The sequence below is a fragment of the Belonocnema kinseyi genome, chromosome 1 (genome assembly GCF_010883055.1).
Source record: "Belonocnema kinseyi isolate 2016_QV_RU_SX_M_011 chromosome 1, B_treatae_v1, whole genome shotgun sequence".
NCBI lineage: Eukaryota > Metazoa > Arthropoda > Insecta > Hymenoptera > Cynipidae > Belonocnema > Belonocnema kinseyi.
Window position 1 is genome coordinate 128,461,646 of NC_046657.1, and position 7,373 is coordinate 128,469,018.

The following is a 7,373-nucleotide window of genomic DNA, read 5'->3' on the forward strand; positions in this document are numbered from 1 at the left end:
AATCAAGACTCGTAGTTAAAATCAACCTTATTTCAGTAATTGGTTTGAATCCCCCACTTAGTGCGCGAAAAATTATTATTTTAAATTAAAATATAGTCTTGTATGTACAGTTTTTACTTTCTTCCTTCCTAACCTTAAATCACCACGTGGCTTCCAATTTGCTATGAGATTCTATCATCAGGGAATAAAATTCTACTCCAATCCGGCTGGGACCCGACCGGATCCCTGACTGGATTCCTATACAGGCTGTTTCCATTAATAAGCTTTCTTTATAAATAACACCGTGAGTGTTCTTATCGAGCTTTTCCCCGAGAGTTCCTATTAAAATCTTTTAATTAGCAATTTTTAGCAAATAACCATCGCGTGGAATCAAATCTTTCAATTGTACCTTTCGTTTTCCCCTCTTCGACGTATTAGTTATACTTTTTTCCACCATCTCAGATCCTGTCGGAACACCTTCACGTGGCAGTTGAAGGAAAACCTTGGTTTCTGTTGTAATAATAACACTGTCAGGTTCAAATCCATATTTTTCATCATACGCTTCACCTAATTTTGTGAAAAAATAGACATTTTTTTATTTTGTGTGAACTGAGAAAATACCTGTTAAGTACGATTCAGCTGTTTGGTTATCATTTTTGAATTAATTGCTTTCACTGCTAGAAATGTCTCCGAATTTATATTCATGATGAATACTATATTTCTTTTAAGGAAATTTATAAAAGATTTAAATATTTTAAAAAGTCCTGTTAAATTTTCAACTTCTAAAATGGTATAAAAAATAAATTACAATTTTCTGCTCATTAATTGTACTAGTTCCGGAATTAGTATGAAAATTTGACAATCATGAGACATATCTTTTATCTTTAAATATGACTTGAGAGAAATATTTTTCCGCCTGATGGATTAAAACAACATTTTCGGAAAATAATAAATATTATCAATGGTGCAGTTTTAATGTAAACATGCGTGAACGTTTTTGAAAATTTTACTCAGAATCATCAATATTAAGTGTATCGAGCTGTCCCTAATCATTTCTCTTCGCATTTAGATATGAAATTCGTATCATAAAAATGCTTTATTAATTTTAACCTGATAAGTTTGTTTTATAGGATCCCCAAATAAACCCATAAGGGCGCGGTAAAAAAAAGTATACGTAACACCCTTATGAATGGGGGGAGGCCACCTAGAGCGTTACGCCAATATTAAACATACACAAATGCACTATAAAAAAATCTTTACGTGTAGGTGGGGGGGGGGGGGGGGGGGGGGGGGGGGGGGGTCAACAATATCAGAAAAAAGTGTTACGCAGTTTTGGCATTACTTTCAAAGAAGATTGTCAAACATAATAATTAATTGCTCAGACAATTGTGTTTGTTAAACAATTGTTCATTATGGGGTTTGCTTGGGACACTATAAACAGACTCATGGGGGTAAAATTCACAAACTAATTCTTAATTCGCATTTTATGGTTTATTATAAAGAGAAGTATTGCCTGTAAAGTCAACAATTACTATTGACGTTTCTAAATAAAATTTACAAAAACTCCTGTTTTCCAATGGAAAATAAATTTTGAACTCCGCAAGGCTTGCGGAACTTCTAAATATAATCCTAATGCATCCTAATGAAAATACACTGAAACCTGGAATTAGATACCTTAGATATTTCTATACTATATTCCAGGTTCCAGTGTATTTTCCATATTTCGAGAATATGCAAAATTCTTTATTAATGGTAGTATTATATTGTGATAAACTTAGATGAAAAATTTAGATAAACCAAGCAGGTATAAAGTAGAACGACGATCTTCATTTTTTCAGATAGTGATAACGATAAAAAGAGCAGACGATTATTTGAGGAATTTAGTCAACGGTAACTACTGAAGTTTTTGAATACACTCACCTTTATACTGACTACTATCAAATGACACAGCTTTACCCTGAGCGCAAGAAAAAATGTAATCAAATTGAAATGAGCTATATTAACAAATTTAATGAATAAAAATGTTTCCACAATTTTCTTTTTTTTTAAATATTTAATTTTTAAAAATCTAATCACCAAGAACGACAAAAGCACAAATTAAAATAAATCAAATGTGAAATCCTATTTTACGCTGAATAATCAAATCAACGTGCAAAATTCCTGAAAATAAAACCAAGAATCTAACGAACAAATTTGAGCAGCCAGCATGAAATGTTCCTATTGAAATTTGAAAACAAAATTTTTAGAACACTTTTTTCTCTTAAAAAGGAAAAAAATATAATTTTTCTCCTAGAACAAGAATAGAACAGAGTGAAGAAAAATGAGAAGGCAATTAACCAAAGCCGCTTCCTTCTCTTTTTTATTTCTTTCGCCTTTTTAATGTTAATAATTACCAAATCACAATCTCGTACAATTGCATAAGATTAATTTTTTAAGGGTATTTACTAGGTCAGGAATTTTCTTCCATTAGGAAATTAATTGGGATTTATTTTCTGATCCAGGTAATCTTTTAATCCTTAGTTTTAATAGAAAAAGGGCTTAAATTAAACTTCATATTATATTGCATGATACGATGTTCAATGAGATATTTTTTAAATTCTCGAAAGTGGCTTTAATTGAAATTAAAATTGTATAGTTCAAGCACTTCTAATTCAATACTTGCTTGAATACATCTTATTGAGGTATCCAACATGCAGGCCAGTATTTATTTTTAAAGTTTTTTTACATTTTCATTATTTATCCAAGAAAAAGTTTATAAAATCATTTCAATCATCCCTGAAAAAAAGTAATTTTCTTTCCTACTACACTTTCTTTGTGGAATAAACCGCCTTCAATTTTACAGCTTTGTAAACAAATGATAATATTTTGACAAAATAATTATATTTATACTATATAATTATACATTGCTAACAAGATAACTATAATTTGTACGGTCGAATTAGCGTTATAAAAAAAGTTTATCAAAAATAACAAATAATAATAAGTATGATTAATTTAGAATCAATCAAACTGCAGGTTGGTTACCCATACACATTTCCCAATTTTGAAAAAATACTGTAATTTTAATTTAGGCTCCTTAGTATTGTAGAATATTTTTCTATTGCATTTCTATACTTAAAAATTCGAGACCTATCTTCAAAAAATCAAAAATCACACGTGAAAAAAAATTCTAATAAATACCAAATTCAAAAATTCAAAAAATTACTGCAATATTGATATTAATAGTCAATTTACAATTTTTTTTTTTGCAACTTCTATATGCAAATAAAAGTAAATAAAAATAAGGATGATGCTAACTTCTTACATGGAAAAATGTGAATCAGGGCTATTGGTAGTTTCGAAAAATAAAACTGATGAAAAAAAAGATATTAGGAAAAATAAAAATTAGAGAAAACGACAATTAGAAAATGTTGTAATTATTTTAAATAGTAATACTGTATACAAATGTCTTTTATATAATTAAAATAAAATACAAAATAAAGAAAAATTCAATTTCATATTCGTAAATTTAAATAAATTATCACAATTTATTGCTATGTTTTAAACATTATCAGGAAACAAATATTTTCTTCTTTCCTAATTACGTGGTTCAAATATTGAATCCGTATAAGTCGCTGGCCAAAAACCCCAAAAAACTAGCGTGCAATAAATAAATATTTTCTCCATTATAAAATTTCTATTTTAAAATTACTTAATAGATCATTTTACTTCGAAAAAATATTCCTTAATATTCATAAACATTCTTGATAGAAGAGAAAATGTAAGTTGTATATAATTGTTTAATAATGGCAAATAATTATGTTCTTAACATTTTGCTATCACCATAATTTGGGGAAAAAACTCATTCTAAAAAATTCGAACAAAAATTAGAAGGTTTGTAATAATTATGAAATTTTATTTTCGATTTCTGGAAACATTTTTAATGGCTTAGGTTTCATTTTAAAAGATTAATTTTACGTTTTAAAGATTCCAAAATATGTGGAGAAATAATATAGATGACTTCAAGAACATGTTTTCAATTTTTTATGATTTAGAAAAAAATTGTACGTAAAATAAATTTTAAAAAGTGTTTTAAACGTTTTAAAGAAAAATTTTGTTATTTTGCCACGTTACATAATTTGAGAGAAATATTGAGTAAGTTTAGAAGAGTTTAGAAGTTTTTAAACGATCCAAAAATAATTAAAACATGTACAAACTTTTTAAGAATTTCGTGAGGCCTCACCAAAATGAAAAATTTATTTAAGTTTCTAGGAAACATTAAAATGATATTTATTTGTAGGAATTTAGTTTAGGAGATTATTTTAAACAATTTTTAAATACTTCAAAACATTTCTAAAATTTTCCAAGAAGGACCTAAAAGATCTTAAGGCAATGTTTCTAATTTAGCAGAATTAAAAAAAAATGCAGGAAAACTTTGAATAATTTGTAACGATAAGAATGTTTAGAAGGCCTGAAAAGATTAAAAAAAGAATGTTCTTAAAATTTATGTGGAAATTTTAAATGACTTTTGTTTTCAAATAAAATTTAAGAGAAAATTTAGAAAGCTTTTAAAGAAATCAAACAAATTTCTAACATTTCTGAAAAGAAATTATAAGCAAAAAAATCCAATTTAGTGAGATTAAAAAAACAATAACAAGATTTTAAAAAATTCGAAAGATTTCAAGAAAATGAACCAATTTTCTTCAAATTTCTAGGTAAATTTGAAAGATTATAAGTCAGTTTCTTTACATTTTAAATCATTTTTTCAATTTCTAAGGAAAATTCTAGAAGATTGAAAATATTTTTATGAATTTAAGACGTTTTGGACAAATTAGAAATCTTTAACAATTTGGAAACATTTTCAAAAACTTATTAAATATTTCTTGATTTTTTCAACTTTCCTAAAATATCTAAGCATCTTTCAAAAATAATCGAAATTTTCTAAATATTGTAACATCCTATCAAATAAAAAACTAAATTCTTTGAAATCTTTTATAGATTATTTTTTGACACATCTGAAATACTCAAAAATCTTTATTAATTTTATGAAGAATCTGATAAAAATTATATTGATATAGATTTAAAAACAAACTGTTAATACTTATCTAGTTATTCTAATCTTCAGAATCTAATTATAGCTCGAATTTTTATGTTTATAACTTTTAACCAAAAAAAAGTTATTCGAAATTTTATAATGGTATTAGTAATATTATTTTGTATTATTTGTGGTAATAAAAACATGTATGAAAATGTTGAATTTCAAATGGTACTTGCACTAAGTGACTAATATTTATATGACTAGAAAAAAATAATATAATAAAAAAGTATTCAGTTTTATATCAAAACATTTTTTCCTTCATTTATAGACAGTACTTTTATAGCAAATAAAGTTGTTTCACATAAAAAAAACAGTGAATTTATATCTTGACCAGGAATTTTACAAATGTTGAGAAAAACTTTCCATTTAAACCGTTTTGTGACTAACGATAGTGCAGTCTTGACGGTGTAAACAATTAAAAGTTAAAAACGTTTGAAGTCAGAAATTTTCTGATAAAAACAATTTTACTTTCTCAACTGTAACTTGGGAATTTTACGATTGGATTATAAATAACAATTTTAATGATTCATCAATAAAATATTTTTAATTTAAAGTTTTAGGTCTTCCTTTATATTACTTTGTATATTAAACTTAATAAATAAATTTATAAATATATTATTTCTATTAATTTTTCTTAGTCATTGAAAAATGTAAACGTGCGGTTGCAACTGTATAAACTATTTTTGACTCCAAAATAACTCTATAATAATATATTCCTAATTAAAGGCTTTTATTATATTTGAAATATAGTTTAAGTCTAAGTGATTCAATTTCTAACCCATTTAATTTGAATTTTTCAAACTAGAAACAGAATAAGTATTTAATATTTATCATTATATTAATGTTCATTTGAGGTGAGTAAATTCAAACCAAATATTTAAAAGTAAACAATTTGAAACTACATTGTTTTATATACAAAGATTTGAATGTTTAGAATTTCGAAAACCTTTTAAACTTTTAACGTTACAATTTTTATTGTTCTGTTTAAAAAATATTTAATTTGTAAGTGAAATTGTTAAATTTCCACATATGAATAACAATCTAACACTTATTATTTGTAGAAAAATTTGAGTAATTTTAAGAGATAATTAGAAGTTTTGAAAAGATTCAAAATCCATTAAAAACTTAAAATGGTCTCAAGTAATTTAAAAAAAAGTGCGTTCGCGTTTTTTTAGTATTTCTAAATATAGTTTTAAATTAACCGAATTTTTCCTCCAATTTTTGAAAAATCCTGCAAAAAAAATCTTAAAATCTCCCAGATTCTTTAATTACTTTGGAAATATCTAAAAATCTTTTTTAATTTTATGTTACAATAATTTTTCAAAAGTCTTTCACAATTCTCAAAAAGATTCTAAATTTCTTGTTTGAAATATGCACAAATCTAAGTTTTGTTTTGAATACGGCTACGGGTATTTGCACCAAAATTTCGATACGGATAGCCGAATTTTATTGGTACACACACTTCGTTTAAATTATTTAATATCATTTGAAGTTCTGAATTTAATTTGAATATTTTTTAAACTTTTAAATATCTCTTAAAATTACTCTATTTTTTTTAATAACAAGTATTCCTATTGTTATTTACAAATTCTAATTTTAAGGACTTTTTTTATTTGAAGGATTATCTAAAAGTTGTAGGAAAATTCAATACATCTTAAAATATATTGAAAAGTTTCGAAAATTTTTCAAAAATGACTTTAAATTTGCATAATTTTAAAACCACTTCTAGTTTTCTCAATTTTTAAAATAAAATTGTAAATTTTTTCAAGGATACTTAAACTATTTAGAATGAAAAATAATTTAAATTATACTTTAAAAACTTTTAAGTTAAAAAAAAATTATTTTTTAATGTGTCTTGCTCCAAATTACTTAAAATAATATCATTTAAAATTTGTTTAAAGTTCATTGTTTGATTCTTTAATTAAGAGGATTTAAAATTTTAACTTGGATTAATATTTTTGGAATTTATTAAGAATATCGTAACACTATAATTCATAAAAGTTGTACATTTTGTAGTTTATCTGAATTACCTAAAAAGTTTATTTGATGGCAAAAAATTAAAGCATGGATTTTTTGTGAAATTAGACTGCTCATATTTTGCAAAAGTCGAAACCACTTTTTTAATTTTGAATCTTTTCAAAATATGCCGTGAATCTTATCACCCATAAATTCAAATATTCGAATTTAATGCAAATTTTAATTTTTCAATTTTATTTTGAACTGAAATTTATAAAGTTCAATTTATTTATAGATAAATCTTAGAAAGAATTCTATAAATTATTAATTCACAGGTAGATTATGTTTGCTTTTACATTTG